This window comes from Amblyomma mixtum, chromosome 3 (genome assembly GCF_055824585.1).
Source record: "Amblyomma mixtum isolate Tamu chromosome 3, ASM5582458v1, whole genome shotgun sequence".
Classification (NCBI taxonomy): Eukaryota; Metazoa; Arthropoda; class Arachnida; order Ixodida; family Ixodidae; genus Amblyomma; species Amblyomma mixtum.
In genome coordinates, this window is record NC_143014.1 from 254990129 (window position 1) to 255009240 (window position 19112).

The window sequence follows — 19112 nt, forward strand, 5'->3', positions numbered from 1 at the left end:
ACAAAATACGATCAAATAATATTTTACGCGCGTACACCAAAAAGCATTATACCGAGTCAACACACACACATATATATATATATATATATATATATATATATATATATATATATACATATATATATAAACTCTATACACAAAAATTTATACAACATGTACATACTTCAAAAATGAAATCTGAAACACAGACAAATGTATTTATGCAGAAATGTTTCTCTAATTACAACATGGAAATGCCAGTCCTTAATCTATTGCTTCATACAGTTAAATTCCTAAAATATTTAACGAGTGCGGGTCTTGACGATGTTCGTATGTCCATGTCTGTGTCTTGAAGTGTGTTTAATAATACTGGCAAGCGATGTTCCAATCTATTAAAACCGTTATTTGTGCGCGAAAAGGGGACTAGCCAAATGTTTCTGTGTCTTATGTTGTAAGGAACATCCAAAGATTGTCTAAGATTGCACAGCGAGAGAAAGCATGTATTGGATTTTGCCAACGAGATTTTATACTTCATACTTAAGTTTAAATTGTACAGATGTACAGCAGGGACTATATTATATGTTGAGAAAAGCTCTGTTGTATGGCCATCATACGGTAAGCCTGCAATGTGACGGATTGCTTTCTTCTGCATTAAAAATAGCCGGTGTATGTTCGCCTTTGATGTCGTTGCCCAAACAAGGCTACAGTAATTGATGTGTGGGGTAAATAAGGCATTACATAACATTAGCTTTATCTTAGGTGGGACAATGTAACGAAGTCTGCACAGAACACCACAGGCCTTGGCCAAGTTGCGAAGCACATTTGTTACATGTGCATCCCAATTTAGATGTTCATTAAATACTACACCTAAGGTTTTCACCTCATGTACAGTATCTATTTTTTCTTGGCCTATCTTTAAACAAATACTGTAATCAAGAATTTTTTGCACAGGTCGAAATAGGACAGCCTTGGTTTTTTTCGTATTTATTTCTAATGAATTTACTTTACCCCATTCTAACAGTTTACTAAATGTAATATTACCTAAAGACGATAATTCACTAATGTCCTCTGACTGAATAAAGAAACTTGTGTCATCGGCATAGACTACAAAGAATGCCTGGTTGCTTATTGTTACTATGTCATTTATATAGATAGTAAAAAGAATGGGTCCTAATATACTACCTTGGGGCACTCCACAAGATATATTGCGTAGAGCTGACGACTCCTCTTTTAGTGAAACGCTTTGTTGTCTCGCGGACAGATATGATTGTAAAAGGGCAAGAGGTATTCCACGGAATCCGTAATGTTCAAGCTTAGAATATAAGGTTGTGTGGTTAATTCTGTCAAATGCCTTGGAGAAATCTACAAAGCCGCCTAGTGTTAATTTTCGTTGTTCGAAACCTTTAATAATAAATTCCTTTTGTGTGAGAAGGGCCAGTTCTGTTGACATACCCTGCCGGAAACCAAACTGCTGGATGGATATTATAGAATGCTTATCACAGAACGATACCACTCTTTTGCAGATGACTTTTTCCAATCCTTTTGGTATGACAGGCAGCACAGAAATAGGCCTATAATTCGAAAACTCATTTTTGTCTCCCGACTTAAACAGAACAGTGACTCTGGCTAGCTGCATTTTTTGTGGGAAAACACCAGTAGTCAAACAGGTATTGAAAATATGTGTGAGAGCAGGTATCAGGAGCTCGAGCACAAACTTTACGGGGCGGATAAGAAGGCCATCAATATCACGCGCTTTGCTATTTTTCAAAGACATAAAAATGGAATACACTTCATCTGGAGTAACTGGATCAAAAAAAGCAGTGTGGGCATTCGGTAGACCCAAGTAGGACGATGCTTTATCATCATGGTTACTGTTCGCTAAAGTCGTAAAGTATTCATTAAACTTATTTGCTAGTTCTCTTCCTTTAAAACTTTGATTATTGACACTAATTTCGAGGTCTCCACTTTCGTGCGTATTGCGATTTAAAAGTTTATGTAATTCACGCCAAAGAGCGTCTCCCCGAGTTGCAACGCGACCAAAAAGATTTTCAAAATAAGCGTGTTTAGAGTTGCGTAACACTTTTGTTACACTGTTTCTGTATTTCTTAAATGATATGAAGTCATTGGGGTCTTTTGTTTTGAAGAACTGAAAATACATCGCATTTTTTTCACTAATCATTCTAATACATTCGTCAGTGAGCCATGGTTTCCGACATTTTTTGCGCTTTTTGACAGATTTGTACTTAAAACAATCTGTGTAAGCACGTTTAAGCAAACCCAAGAAAATGTCGTAGGCATCATCAGCAGTAGTACACTCAAGCGCAGATGTAAAGTCAATTTCCTCAACTGCAGTTCGGAAACGTTCAAGCGTTTTTTCATTAATTTCTTGAACTAAAAATGATTCACAAGGCTTTTCGAAGTTTTTACATAGCTCACCGGGCTTGCAAAACATAAAAATAGGCAAATGATCACCCAGAGCTGCCGTTATAACGCCGGCTTTGATACAGCCTTCCGGGTTATTTGTGATGAATATGTCAAGAAGACTTTCAGAGTGACAAGTGATGCGTGTAGGCTCTGTTATTACGGTTGAACAATGAAAAGTGTCCAGAAGCAGACACATACGTTGCGAGTTTAGAGTAGGCTGAAGCATGTTAATGTTGCAGTCACCACCGATGGTAATGTGCAGTTTATTCAAACACGCGAAATTCAGCAGCCTTTCTAAGTAGGCAAGAAATTGATCAGTATTCCCATCTGGTGGCCTATAAGTAACGACAAATATAGATTGCTTGCATTGGAGCGTCAGAGTCTCGTAATCGGGAGTAATAGCTGTGAAGTCGGGGAGCACTACGCATGGCAACTGTTCTGATATCAACTGCATTACTCCCCCACCACGCCTGCAGGGTCTGTTTAGGTAGAAACTCCTGTAGCCTGGTAGACAAAGCACTTCTTGCGTTTTATACCATGTTTCGGTTATCATTATGATATGAAACTTGAATCTAAATTCATCAAAAAATGTTGTTACTTCATCGTATTTGTTCCTTGCAGACTGCGCATTAAAATGTAGAAAGGCAAGGTGCGTACTGTCTTTCGGGCAAGCGATATTTTTCGGTGTGTTCATCAGCACGGGGAAAGAAGATGCACTGAGTAGCGCAAGATGTGCTTACACAATCTTTTCCAAATCAGCTTCGCATGAAATCCGGATGACACGAGATGTCTCCGTTTTCCGCGCGAAAACTTTGCCGCCTTTCGCCCATGCAAAACGCCAGCTCATTGCCTTCTTTTTTGCGATAGTCTTTCCTAGCAGAAACTTAAGCTGAGGGCAAAGGTGTTCGTTCACAAACACCGATGCCTTGGTTGAAAATCCTAGGTCTTCGGTGTTTAGTTTCTTGCTGCGTGCCTTGTCAATCACTTGGTTTCGTTTCGCACGGCTGTTGAAAACGGCAACAATGTTCTTGCTTTCGGCGTCGTTCCAAACAGGAACACGATGACACACCTCGATATCCTGCCTATCTATAGGCTCACCCACTGCGTCGCCCACTTTAGCAAGCAGCTCTTCTAGGTTTTCATTATCCTCACACGGTACACCCTTTATTTCAATGTTCTTGATCCTAGAATACTGATCTTGTTCAGTTACTCTAACAGAGTTGTCGTGCACCTGTTTTCTCAGATTTTCAAGCTCCTGTAGCAATTCTTCATGAGATTCTTTTAGTGCAGCATTTTCCTTTTTTATTTCGGCACACTCTTGCTTCATTTCTTCGTAGTCTTTGTTGATGTACTCTAGGCTACTTTTTAGCTCCCTCAGTTCCTTTCGGAATTCTCGCTTTAGGTCAGCAATTTCTGTCATGTCGCAAGCAGCACGCAAAGCACTACACGTATCAAAAACGTCACCGGCAGCAGAGGCAGGGCAGAGGGCAGTGCAAAATAAAAGATACAAAAATGACAGCTCAAACCTGCGATTCAAGATGAAAGAATAAGCGTTGTTGCCGGTCCACTGCCTCCGCTGCCAAATGACCAGGATGGCGATGTTGCAGTCCTTTTATAGCCAGGCGACGTAGCAGTGCTGTGATGCAGTACCACGTGATGTCCACCACGTGATGTCGCTGGTATGCAGGGGTCCTTTTGTTGGCCGGAAATCAGCCCAGGCAGTCCGGTGGTCCACACTATCAGGTGATATCGCTCGGGGCAGTAGGCGTCTGCGATTCAAGATGAAAGAATAAGCGTTGTTGCCGGTCCACTGCCTCCGCTGCCAAATCCTTCAGCATTCCTTCACGCTTAGTACAGACCTAATACTGCTCTGGGATGTTCTACAGCGGGAATTGATAAAAGTGGTTGGATTTCGATGCAACTAAACCGATATGACGTGCAAGAGCAGCTGTTTAGGAATTGGAGGCCCTCCTTGCGTCGCAGGACCCGGACACGCAACTTCACTGTGTGAACCGGGGTGCCATTGCCATGGCCCTACGTGGCCTGGACACACGCGCGTAATGTGAGGGCTGTGCGGTGGTCCTGAGACCTTGCACTGTCCAAACTCGCATAATAAAGTTTTTCATCCATCCAAGGCGTTTTCTTGTGAGGCCTCCAGTCAGCCTCGTTATGCGTCCTCTGCGACGGTAATCTCACGAAAGAGGAATAGCTATGCGTCCTTAGTTTTCCCAACCTTTGGACTGCTAGATGTGCTTAGTGAGCCGCAGTAAACAGCTCAGAAGCAAACCCCTTGTGCTGTATACTTTTGACGGGACTGTACGTATGCGCTGTTAGAGGAACCAGTCATCATAGCATGAGTATACTTCTAGTTTCCATGCGTACTTTACGTAGCAATTACACTATCTTTGCTGTAACTTCTTCTCTAAATTATCCTGCATAACACGGCGCTTTAATTCTTCCTGACTTTCCGCAGTACCGCCGGGTACCTAAAGGTGACACAATGGCTACAAGATTTTGTCCTGCCTGGTACTAAGCTTATTTAGGGTGAAATGATTGGAGAAAGGTGTTTAACCCCTCCTTGAATGGAAGTAAAAAATCCTTGTGCCGTGGCCCTCTTTGGCCACAGGTGCCCTTGCGGCATTAGGAATCATCATCATCTTCATCTTCAATTCTTCCTGAGTTTGCCAGAGTCCTGCTCGGTTCTCAAAACAATGAGTAGACGGTAAATGCACATCTACGTTTAATAAATTACACAAATATTTACAACTACATTCAATCCATTATAGTAGAGAAGCTGCACCATTACTATCAGGAAAGCTGCTGCCGGCTCTCTTCGTGATTGCTCCACGCTGCACGCATGTGCCTAGAAAGCCGAGCAGCTCTCTCTGGGCAGCCTCTGCAAGTGAGAAAGAAACAAAAGGTGGTGGTGAGTGAACTTGTTTGGCTGAAATTTAAATCACTCAAAAGTTGTTTTCAAGATAGGAAATTGCAGATCTGCGTTAATTGCCACATTGTGCAGCGTAATACAGAGCTACACAGAGAAGCATAGTTTTCTTCCGGATGAGGATCCCTCCGAAATTTTGGTTCCAGCATAATGGGGCAATGCTTTCCGGTTTACGACCGTGTCCGCATTTCTTTATTTTGGCTTTGGTTTTAACAGAACTAATGGTAACTTATTAATTGTTGTGAGAAGCGGGGCATGCTTGAAGCCGCAAAAAGGAGTTAGGCTTCCAAAAACAGGACGAGACTCAGCACAAGGATGTTGAGGAACTTCATTACAAATACCAGCTGTCAAAACGTTATCGAAGGGACTCAAGCGAATAAATATAATTTCTCTGCGCCCAAGACATAACACTGCTGACATATTGAAACATGGTGTAATCTTCAAATTACAGTAAAGGCGCAAACTTGTACTCCAAAATGCATGGATGCACGGTGTTGAAACCAAATATTGCCTTCCTTAAACTTTTGACTCTGGGTGTTGCGTCAAGAGTTCGGTCTAATCGCTGTTAACAGTACTCGTCGGCCACCCACAACTCATATGATCTGTTGGGGCTTCCGTTTAATGCATCAGATTTCTTTCGTGTAATGCGTGCCACTGTCACTGCTTAAAATATCACTCTAGTCAGCCGAAGGTGAGAATTCTATACAGTAGGCGTACAGCTTCAGGACGCTGATGTCATAAAGTTCCTGGGACCGCAAAATAAAAAGATAATCCTGGGAGGGCGATTCCCTTCGTATCGTATAGAATAGTTAAAGCAATGCATGAAATCAGACTACCTTTCAGGTTTCAGCGCTTGTTCTTGAGCTGAGCCTCTCCGCGAACAGAAGAGCTTTGGAGCTCCGCTCACAAACCGTAACAAAAAACGGTGCGTAACTTTTATTTACCAGTTTAACAATGAACATAATTCACTCCCTTTCGAGTTTTAACTTTGGACGCACACATAAACACACACACACACACACACATCAAATAAACTCACCCGAAATTCAAAAACATAACAGGATTTAATACGCGACGTTTCGACTGGAGGGACAACCTTTTTCAAGAAAGGCTGGCCGTCCAGCCAAACCATCGTGAATTAAATTCTGTTATGTTTTTTTTAATTTCTGTTGACTTTATCTGATATGGATTAATCAGACTGCAAGAAATCAAATTATATATATATATTGCCACATTCCTGGGCACTCTCGTGGCGCCGTCTCCCGGCCGGACTGCCTTAACTGGTATTCTGGCTAGCCTTAGCCATGGTGGCGGGCAGTGATTATTCGTCGTCTTTTCTGTGTGGTCTTTTCTGTCGGGAGTCCGCTGCTGCCTGGCGCTTCAGAGTACAACGTGTCCTGGCCGTCCCGACTGTCTAGCCGTGACATATTTGGTGGAGCTGTGCTGGGTAACGTCCCATGTACACTGACTCCGAAGACGCCTTTGAAGCCAGTTCTCAGCGCGTAGACACAACCCCCGTCCACAAATCGAGCCGCCGCCTGCTAGGCCTACAGCCAGAGTTCAGCGGCCTGACAAAACCAAGGAAGATGACATCAACCACTTGTAGCCAGACCACTCAACGTTTTGGAGCTGACGCTCCGTTCGTGCTCCACGCGCCCCGGTCACCGCCGACGTTCCACGGAGACCGGTTTGAAGACGTTGAAGATTGGTTGGCCAGTTCGACCGTGTGGCAGCCTTCAATCAGTGGGACAGTGAGCGGAAGTTGAGGAATGTCTACCTCGCGCTAGAAGACTCTGCAAAGATCCGGTTTGAGAACCACGAGACCTCTTTTGCCACCTGGGAGGTTTTTCGGCTTGAATTGCTAGCGACATTCGGCAACAGTGAAAGAAAAAAGAAGGCTGATCTGCACTCCAGGTCGCAGCAGCCAAATGAGAGCGTCACCATGTTCGTTGAGGACATGATGCGTCTCTGCAATCGAGCCGTCCGTGCTATGGCCGAGGCCAAGAAAGTGCGGCACCTAATGCGGGGTGTCAAGGAACAGCTCTTTGCTGGACTTGTCCGCGACCCTCCAAGGACAGTGGTCGATTTCACAAGGGAGGCAATGAGCATGGAGCGCTCCTTGCAGGAACGCGGTGCGCAGTACAGCCGGCAGGCTAGTATGGCAACCGCTCAAATCTGCACGCCCACGACGCTGCCCGCAGAGGATCTACGAGAGCTCGTCAGGAGCATTGTTCGCAAGAACTAGCGAAACTCCGCTTCGAAGCCCCACAGCCCAGCGTCGCTGCACTGTCGGACGTGGTGCGGGATGAAATCCGGCGAGTGGTGCAGCCAGCACCAGTGGTTCCGGAGCCGCAGCCCTACATCATGACCTACAGCGAAGCACTTCGACGGCCTGCGGCAGTGGCACAACCTTTTTCACCTGTGCCGGCTGTGCAGTACCCATGTCCAGCTGTGCCCACCACCGTGCCGCAGGATTTCCGGCCCGCCATGCGTAAAGCGGATGTGTGGCGTACGCCGAGGAACCGGCCACTCTGCTACCACTGCGGTGAGCCTGGTCACATCCTGCGCCACTGCCCCTACCGTCGAATGGGTTTAAAGGGTTTTGCTTCGAACGCTCCTCGCCCACGCTACGGCGAGCGACCTCAGGAGATTGAACAGTTCCTAACTTCCAACCTGCAGGCTCCGACTGTGCCGCAACGTCAGTCTCGATCCCCATCGCCACGGAGATTCTCTTCTCCGAGCCGTCCATCAACCTCTGGCGAATTCAGAGGCGCGTCTCCACGGCGGGAAAACTGAAGACGGCGTCCTCCGGGGGTAGGGCCGCCGCGGCTGGAAAGAGACAAGAGCCTCCACTCGACGATTTTCAGCGACGACGAGACCAACGACCACCTGACCCGACGAGCCCACCGACGAAGAGCCAGCGATTGGCTTCAACGGAAATACCAGTAACCGCTGATAATTTAGAAATAACCGCACTAGTGGATACCGGCGCCGATTTCTCTGTGGTAAGCAGCCGGCTAGCCACGACCCTCAGGAAGGTTTTGACACCTTGGACTGGGCCGCAGATCCGCACAGCCGGCGGCCATGTTGTGATGCCGACCGGCGTCTGCACCTTGCGAATTCAGATCCGCGGCGTCACTTTCCCCGGCTGCTTTGCTGTGCTTCCTGAGTGCTCTAAAGACCTGATACTCGGTTTGGATTTCCTCCGGGAATACGGGGCTGTCATCGACTTTAAGGAGCTGATCGTCTCGTTTGCCGCACACCGCACTGTTGCCGACGAACCCCAGCAACGCAGGATTAAGTTGCGGGTCTGCGATGATAACGTGGCGATTCCGTCGAGAACCAGCATGTTAGTAACTGTGGAGTGCGATGACAGCGCCGGCACCCATGGTATCGCTGAAACCAACATGTCGCTGCTCCTGGGTCGGCAAGTGTGTGTAGCTCGCGGGCTTATCGAGTTGAACAAAAAGCGAGCCGAGCTTTTGATCAGAAATTTCGGTTGTGAACCCCAACGTTTAGCGACCAACACAACGATTGCTTATTTTGAAGAACTCGGGGAATGCGTCGGAGAGTACTCGCTGACGGGGACTACAAAATCGGTAGAGTCATCGAATGCTCCTGTTAAACTCGACGTGAACCCGAATCTCCTGCCTAGTGAAAAACACAACCTGCTGACTGTCCTTGACTTTTTCCGGGACTGTTTTGCGTCAACCTCCAGAGTTAGACAAACGCCGATAACAAAACACCGAATTATAGTCGACGAAAGCAAGAGACCATTACGCCAGTGGCCGTACCGTGTATCTTTAAAAGAACGAGAGGCAATTCGAAAGCAAGTTTAAGAAATGCTCCAGGACGACGTAATCCAGCCATCGAAGAGCCCGCGGGCATCGTCTGTGGTCCTAGTTGCTAAGAAAGATGGGACCCTACGGTTTTGTGTTGATTATCGACGCCTGAATAAAGTAACTAAGAAAGACGTTTATCCTTTGCCGCGCATTGATGACTCCCTAGACCGCCTGCGCCACGCCAAATACTTTTCATCACTCGATTTACGCAGCGCCTACTGGCAAATAGAGGTGGACGAACGTGACCGGGAGAAGACCGCATTTATTACCCCGGACGGTTTATACGAATTCAGGGTGCTCCCTTTCGGTCTATGCTCAGCTGCGGCAACTTTCCAACGGATGATGGACACTGTGCTTTCAGACCTCAAATGGCAGTCCTGCCTCGTGTACCTGGATGATGTTGTCACCTTCTCCGACACTTTCGAAGAACACCTCAGCCGCTTACGCGCTGTTTTCGAAGCTATCCGTTCAGCCGGTCTCTCCCTTAAGCCAGAAAAATGCCACTTCGCTTTCGAGGAACTGAAGTTTTTGGGCCATATTGTGAGCGCCAAGGGCGTTAGCCCAGACCCTGACAAGACTGCCGCCGTCGCTGCTTTTCCCATTCCTGCTGACAATTCAATATGAACTACCAACTCGCCCAACAGGAATTTTTAATGCTGACAAGCGAAGAGTGCGCCGTTTTCTGGATCTCGGCGCGTATTATCGGCGTTTTGTGAAGAACTTCTCCCGAATCGCTGAGCCCCTTACCCGCCTCACCAAAGATAACGAACCCTTCTTCTGGGGTCGGGAGCAACAACATGCCTTCGAAGAGCTCCACAAGCGTCTTCAAAGTACACCCATACTTGGGCACTTCGACGAGGCAGCTGGCACAGAACTGCACACAGACGCGAGTAACGTTGGCCTTGGTGCGGTCCTTGTACAGTGGCAGGATGGTGTCGAACGCATAATCGCTTACGCAAGCCGCACGTTATCACTATCTGAGGTGAACTATTCCACCACCGAAAAAGAATGCCTAGCTATTGTGTGGGCAGTAACGAAATTTCGCCCCTATCTGTATGGCCGCCCTTTCCGAGTGGTGAGCGACCACCACTCGCTGTGTTGGTTGGCAAACCTCAAGGATCCTTCAGGGCGACTCGCACGCTGGAGCCTCCGACTGCAAGAATTTGATGTCACCATTGTGTATAAATCAGGGCAAAAGCACAGTGATGCAGATTGTTTGTCCCGTGCCCCACATCCAACCAACAGCGCGGACCTCGACGACGATTCCCTTTTCCTTGGGGTCATCTCCGCGTCCGACTTGGCTCAACGTCAACGAGACGACACTGAATTACGGTCCCTGATTGACTACCTCGAAGGAAGCGCCCGGACTCCGCCCCGCATCTTCTCACGCGGCCTGTCATCATTCTGTTTACGGGACGGCATCCTGTACAAAAAGAACTATGGGCCGACGGAGGCTGTCTATCTGCTCGTTATACCTAATGCCTTTCGCGATGAAGTCTTCCAGGCGTGCCACGATGACCCTTCCTCTGGCCACCTTGGTTTCTCCCGAACTTTGGCTCGCATACGGCAAAAGTATTACTGGCCCAAGCTCGCGGTGGTTGTGAAACGCTACGTCCGAACTTGTCGCGATTGTCAACGTCGCAAGACGTCGTCGACTAAGCCGGCCGGACTACTGCAGCCTATTGATCCACCACACGTTCCTTTCTACCAAGTCGGCCCCTTTCCGGAGTCTTCGCTGGGTAACCGGTACATTGTGGTCGCCACCGACAACCTCAGTCGCTACTGTGAGACGAAAGCTCTTTCCCGTGGAACAGCGACGGAAATTGCCGCCTTTTTCATGCACAACATCGTGCTTCGTCATGGCGCACCCACGGTCGTTATAACTGACAGAGGGACGGCCTTTACCTCGGCGCTGACAGAGGAAGTTATGCGACTCAGCGGCACCAGCCACCGACGAACAACAGCTTATCATCCACAAACTAATGGACTCACTGAGCGCCTAAATAAGACGATCGCCGACATGATTTCTATGTATGTCGACGACGACCACCGCAACTGGGATGCAGTACTCCCTTACGTTACTTTCGCATATAACACTGCGCTGCAGGAGACGACTCACTTCACACCGTTTCGCTTAGTCCATGGTCGCGAAGCCACGACTATACTCGATGCAATGCTTCTTCCTGGTAGTGTAAACTCCGCTGTCGTGGGGGCCGACCGCTTTGTTCACGAAGCTGAGGCCGCCCGCCAACTTGCTCGGCAGCATATCCGGCATCAACAAGCAAAAGACACTCGCCGTTACAACCATCGCCACAGGGACGTCACTTACCTGCCCGGAGAAAACATTTGGGTGTGGAGCCCAATCCGCCAACGAGGGCGCTCTGAAAAGCTGCTTTCGGCGGTACTTTGGCCCCTATAAAGTGATACGCCAACTCGGCGAGGTAAACTATGAAGTTCTCCCTCAAGGAACTGTTCGTTCCTCTAGACGACCAACGTCCGAAATTGTGCATGTCGCACGAATGAAGCCTTACCACGCCCGCTAGCAACTCACTCGTCTCTACCTGCGGGCGCCGAAGACTACGGTGTTCAGCGTGCGCGCCCGTCAAGATGGTGGTCGGCCAGAACCGACTCATGGAATCCCACACTCGCCCTGCTGTCTAACCACAACACGCTGCCGCTTGAATACTCCGTCGTACAGAATACCCACGCCTCAGTTTCGGGAACGCTCAACGACCGCGTGCTGCTCGAACTGGAAGTAACAAATGTCCAGACGGCTGAGAGCTGTCTCTCTCTCTCCTCGCATACAAGATCAAGACGGCCGAGACAGTAGATTACGCAACCGTCCACGACAACTGCTACATTCACCAGGACTACTGCCCCTCTGCACGGGCACCCCATGAACAGCAGGTGTTCGTGTGCCAAAGTCACGTGCCCTGGGGAGCCCCCATCGGTCCCCACGACCTGCCGCGCCGAGGGCGGCACTTTCCAGAGGGGGGGAGCAATGCCACATTCCTGGGCACTCTCATGGCGCCGTCTCCCGGCCGAACTGCCTTAACTGGTATTCTGGCTAGCCTTAGCCATGGTGGCGGGCAGTGCTTCTTCGTCGTCTTTTCTGTGTGGTGCCCTCGGGAGTCCGCTGCTGCCTGGCGCTTCACAGTACAACGTGTCCTGGCCGTCCCGACTGTCTAGCCGTGACAATATATATATTAGCGTGGTAAAAATAATAAGAAGCAAGGATCGGCGACGGAAGTTTTCTCGCCCGTTCCTTAGAGAAAAAGAAAAGGTTTCTTGCGCGTTAGGCCGCGGCTGCAGTGGTATCAACTGACATGTGAATCAAGTTCCACAAAATTTTCCCGAGGTAAGGCGAGAGAGGAGTTTGATCGCCAAATCTTGCCTCATATTATCATGTCCGCAGTTGTATACACACGACTCTGTCAGTGTGTGCGCCCCATCGCTTCATGGAAACTGCCCCAAAGGTTATTTCCCCTTTGCGAGGGCTTTGAAGACCCACTCTGTGAAATAAAGGCATGAACTGCAATTGCACACAACAATCGTAACCGAACAAAAGCCCCTGATAAAGGGCTGCCCATAAACAACATCGATCAACTAAGGAGACTCTGGGATGAGCTCCTTTCTATTTGCGGAAAAAGCAAAAGGTAAGAGAAACAGAGCGGCCGTTACGCCTACTAATGAAGCGGCTATTTTCCACAGATTCAAATGTTTTCTCGGTTCTTATGTATGCTCGCAATGCTACAGGTACATAAACACCTAGCCATCAGCAGAATAAATGTTTGGTTTAACGTCCCAAAGCAACTCAGGCTATGAGCGACGCCATAGTGAAGGGCTCCGGAAATTTCGACCACCTGGGGTTTTTTTAACGTGTACTGACATCGCGCAGTACACGGGCCTCTAGAATTTCGCCTTCATTGAAATTCAGCCGCCACGGCCGAAATCTAACCAGCGTCTTGCGGGTCAGCAGCCGAGTGCCGTAACCACTGAGCCACCGCGGCGGGGCGCAGAATAACTGTATAGTTTGCTTAATAAATGATACAGTTTATAGATATGATGAGGGCTAGGCATAAGAAAAAAAAACAAAGCCTTTATGTACCACCCGTAGTTTTACTCACCATTTTCGCCATCCTGAACAGCCGCAGTCACTCTGATCCTCCTGATACATTCCGCTAAAGGAAACAACATGGCCTGTCCCTAAGAGCGCAATATCATGCTACAGCGTTTGCTGTCTAAATCAGAAACGAGCAACTGTGAATCACAACCGAAATGAGCGTTAAGTGCGGTGGTGGCCACTCCGCAATCAAAAGCAGGCTGGCGTATCACGAGTTCAGGCCCAATGAAAGTCGTTTATATAGAACCAAGGAATTGCGATAATTGACAAAAGCGCCAGCTGCTTGTCTAGTTGAGAAATCCAATAGTGTATGCCTGAACCAGCGAACGGCATCTGCGGACGCGCAAGACATCGCCGGTGCACTTCCGGTTATGCAGGATGCAGCTGAGCTGGCACCAACTGTGCGCGCTGCACGGGGTCGGCTCCACACGCTCCGCGTCTTCCAGGGCGGCAAACAGAATATCTCCATAGCTTTTTCTGTCAATCGCAGGAAAACTTCACGCAACGTGCTTACTTCCCGGATGAACGTCCGGAATTTTTTACTTCTTGAGTAATCAAACGTATTACATGTTTCAATGCGCTGTGAGTTGGTGTTTCAGCTTGTGTTGACTTGCAGCTGCCAACAGGCGTTACAATAATTTTTGAGTGGTTGATGAAGGGCGATTTAGCAGTAGGTGTCGAACGGCCACGTCTGGAGTTATCCCTGTCCTCCTCCCCCCGTCTTCGTCGCCATCTCCGCATGCTTGAATAGAGAGGAATTCAGCAAAACAGCATCGAAGGAGACCGTGAATCGCATTGGGCGTCCATCACCAATTTAGTTACTAAGCGGACGAGCTTCGTTATATGCGACTGAACGGAGAAGTGCAGTGCGCAGTGTGTTTGCCGGGGTGATTCTTTTACCTTTCGCATTAAATCTTTTTAAACTGTCATCTTCGTTCATTTTTGTGAAACCCTTTTCCCCTCAAGTGCTATCTGGCAATAACTTGAAAAGTAAGCATTGACCCCACCCAATGTGCTACAATGGAAGCCAGTATGACGTCCGTGAACATGCTCCTGTGTACAAACTGCAGGATTTAGCCTCTGGTTCACTGAACTAAACCTCGTACGAATAGAATTGTAGAAAAATGGCTGTTGTCCAATTCGGCTCTTCTCCACCAGTTGTCAGGCGTTGTTTCTGAAACGTGCTGTGGCTAAAATATCTTGAAAATATTCATTAACAGCGCCGTCGCAGACATCGTAATACGGCGATTTCACCAGCCTTCCTTCTGCTATAACCTACCAGAGTCGGCTTGTGTGAATCGTCTGGGTGGGACGATTACCGGTTCTGGAGGGTGGGTTCACGGAAAGGGGCAAGCAGCCTCCTGCCGGGGCGGTGCGCCAACATGCACGGTAAAATAGAAAAAATCGAACGTGGTGAACCATAAACATAGGGCAGAGTAATGTCCAGTCAGACGTAAACGACCCAGGAAAAGGAATTAATGTGTGGTTCTTTCTACTGGCGAACGGCGCAGCAAAAAAAAAAAACGACAGCAACTAGCAGCCTAGACGCCGTCAGTCATTTGTCTATAAATCAATGATGGACCAATGTAATGGACTTCGCTGCCAGCTGCCAGCGTAGAAGATGATGCCAGCGTAGAAGATGAGGAGGTTCGCTTTATCGAAAGATTGCAAACAAACGTTCATTTCACTTTTCACCCTCTTTCAGGGCGCGCATGGATCTAATACTCTGCAGTCATGATCATAAAGGCGCGAACTACGTACTGGGCTTGCTTAATTTAAATTCCGAAGCTTTGTCAGGGACCCGTTAAGGGAGACCTGAGGACAAATAGAAGCTGGTTTGCATCGACTGGGCACAGTGTTCAAATAACAATGAAGCCACACGCACCGGAATCGGAATTTTATAAGCTCAAAAAGACCAGAAACTAAATACCGGAGTCGCCATCACTGCCCAAAATCGCAAGTAAACTCCGTGCGCTGACTCCACTTTTCTACACAGCCATTAATTTCGAAACGGGGGCTAACCAGAACATTTCGCTAAGGACGTCAAAATTTTAACTCGACTGGCTGCAAAATAACATATCCACTATTCTACCCGATAAATGCATCTTTTGCTGCCAGGAGAAAAACGTCAGCATAGACAGAAAAGGGAGAGGATCTGTTTTTACCCAGAACATTAACTGGATTGAGTTATGCCCAGCGTCCATTCGTAGTGCAACCCAGACCACGGTAGCTTTGCGGCGAGCCCCCAACAATGTGAACGTCATACCTTTTTACATTGTGCTGCTGGCGCCACTCAATTGATCAGGTATGGTCTGAGATTTAAGTAAAAAACAGGAATATTTGCTCCCAGCATACCCTAGTGGCCACAAATGCGGCTGAAAGCTTTGCTTGCGGGGGCTGAAAACTGCATAAAAGTGGAAAAACTACGTGCTCCTTCTTCCCGTTAATGGTGATGCTAGGCGTGTTCGTATAGACGCCACAGCTGTATACAGCCTCGGCTGCCGCTTGCCCCTTGTATACATTTTTACCATATAATCTCCACGTACCAGCCATGAGGAGCAGACCGCTCCCGTCTTTCAGACGCGACTTACGGAGGCTGTCGGGAGGGGCAGCAGCAGTAGAGCCATGGCCAAAATGCCCCTTCTACATCCGACGCACCGTTCTCGGGCGCCGCCCAGGCTGCAGCACTTCACTGTCAAGATAGTGACGACAGCCGCCTGGGCTGCCACCTGCTGAGGACCCCCGTCAGGTGCGGAGATGCTTGAAGCGCAGGAAAGACCGCTGGCACCACTGGAACGTAGGGACATTGACTCCGCCGTTGGCTGCATCTGAGGCGTCGCAAAGGCGTATGCAACAATATGGCTGCCAATGGCTGGCTCCTTGTCAACGCTAAAATATATCGTGCATGAAAAGTAAACTCCATGGATAAAAAGGCAAGTCGAAGGACCTTCTCTATTCTAAGTGAAGAATGATCCCCTAACGGGTGCTCCTTGAACTGCTCTTCATATTGTTATCCCGAAAATTCTCACACTTTATACATCTCATTCACAACGAGAACAAGAATTATGCCTTGCTGGAAGCATTTTTACTCAAAATAAAAAGCGTGCAAGAAGGGAACCCTGCGGTCTATCTTGCGCCAAGTATAAAATTTTAGAGCGCAAGCTAAGGTGTGCGAGAACGTGGAAATGCGCCAGCACTGCGCAGTGAATCACAATTCATTTCATGCCCGTGGAAACTCATAATCACCGCGCATCTCCCATGCCAGTTGGTTTTCGAGAAAGCCTTATTTGCTTTCTGTATAACTGGGGTCCAACTTTTCAGTAAGTCTAATTATTGCACACGCAAGACGGTACCTTCAGTCACATGCGCTCACACCTAGAGGAGAGCCTCAAACTATTCCTTTACACGCAAAATACGTTCCCTGTCACTGCGTTAACCAAGCTCTCACTCGCACCGAGTAGCTCGTGCCGAGCACAAAGCGCCAAAAATTTCTCGTTGATTGACCAGCGCTCCTCGCCATGCATTATCGTCTGGTTGTTCTTCAACAACACTGGTGCGTGTAACTCGTTTTGCAAACTCTGTAGAGGATATCCAGTTGAACCCTCATAAATACACGCTTTCACCGAATTTCTTGGATACAAGGTGCGAAATATCAATTTCGAGGATAATACATGCGGATCAAGGTAACCCAGCAGACGAGACTTGCAACCAATGTTACCTTGCAGGTCGCTCGGGGGGCGGCTGACGGCTCCGCCCTGCAAGCTGCCTTCCCGCGCGGGCGCTTCTCGGAGCTTACGATCCTCTTGGCCTTTACCGCGCTGGGCTGGCAGTCACCAGCGGCTTTGGTGCCTTGGGTGCTGTTCTGGCTTCCGACTGAGGCAACGAAGCTCTTGGCAAGCATGGCGACCGACGGCTGCCGCGATGACCGCGAGGCACGTGTTGCGCTCTGCGCGCTGTTCCCCAACGTACTGTGGAATATGGACGCATTTCGAAGGTGGTTAGCAGCCGGACTGTCGGCAGGGCCTTCGTAAAAGCACATAGCTGGCGATCTGCTTTGAGGGAATTATTTTTCAAGATGGCGTTCACTGGAAATCTCACGCCGCTCGAATCACAGTGTTCATGGGAATGAGGACCGCGAGGGATCATTTTCTTTTTGGTCTTCTCTCTCTGTAAAAATGGCACATACCCGCGCGTTGAGATTAGCCAAGGTACAGTGGTGAATGCCAACGACGCATTTGCGCAGGAAAAAGGTGTGAGGCGGTGAAGTAGTATAGTGGAATGACTGAAATTAGAAAAAAATATGATTAGAAATATAAAATTAAAAATCATATTGTAATTCCTGAAATTTAAATAAATGAAACAAATTAGAAGTGCAAGTACCAAGAATAGAGTACTGTACACTTTTTGGAAAATTCGGCACAGTGTTATGCAAGGTCGTCCGCAGAACTTTTTCCGGGGGGGGGGGGGGGGGGGGGGGGGGGTTGGGGGGCACCCGTTGGCTGGGGATGGGGGAGGCGGTAGGTTAGCACCAAAAAGAAACTATTTGTTTTCTATACTGCGCACATGAAACAAAAATGAGAAACAGCAAATTAGTGCGGGGCATGAAGAACATACATTGATTTTATTAATGAACAAGGAATTCAAGTAAAGAAGCAAAATGCGAAAAGTTACTATCACTTATGCGTGCTAATCAAGCTCTGTAGTTGTTTCCTGCTAGTGCATAAATAATATCCATAATTCCAGGGGAGGGCAACCGCGTCCCCTTGCCTCCCCTCCCCCGCCCCCCCCCCCCTCCGGACGCCCATGGTTTTATGCATAGTTAACAAGGTAACCGACAAGTTGCAATAATGTAATCATGCAAGTTGCCGCAAACACATCTTGGCTCTCGCACTGACCGAGAGAAGGACTTTGCATAGACACAGGAAGCCCTAACCTAGAAAGAGGGACCTCCAAATATCTCTTTCTCTTAAATGCGAAACCACCGGAAAGAGAGAACAAGATGTTCTGTTGTTTCTACTCCTCCACATGAGTCCCAAAGTTTTGTCGTAGCGAACCCTCAGCCGCATAAATACAAATTTAGGTGGGGGATTCTGCATCGCAGAAGCGTCACTGAAAACACCCAAATGCTTCATTTACACGACCGGACATTCCATGGGTACTTTAAGTGCTGAAAATCCACGGTATTCACCAACGGATAACCAGGTTGGTTGACATACGTTGGAACGGCTGGAAGCGGGAAGTCCTCAACAGAGTGAGGTTAAAGACGCGATAGATTAGAGGGGCACTGAGAGCTGGCCTTGACAAATAAATCAGCCAACTCGTTAAAAGAGACACCCGAATGACCAGTTACCCAGACCAAGCGGACCTCGCTTACTAAAAACCTAAGGAATGATTCAATAGAGAGTTGCCGGAAGACTGGAGAGAGACTAAAACTGAAAGTCAGTCTGGAAGGATAAGTACGCATGCTGCATGCCTCGGAATTTTGAGAATACCCGAATTAATAGCCAAAAGTGTGCAATGAATACAGGAGTATAATTAGGGATACGAACAGAATAGCCCCAAGCCAAATCCCGCGAATATATCCCAATCGCCGCCTTCTCACAGCTCCCGGAAGCATCAGTGGAGAAAAAGTATGATGAGGAAAATTCTGTAGGTGCCTAGCAAGAAAACGATTTAGTATTTTTGGGGGCATATGTTTCGCATGGGACGGCAAAATATGGCAGTAATAGAAGAGGGGCAAGCCTGCGTGTCAGGAACTCGTTGCAAGGATATCATATCGACCTAAACAAGCGCTAACAGG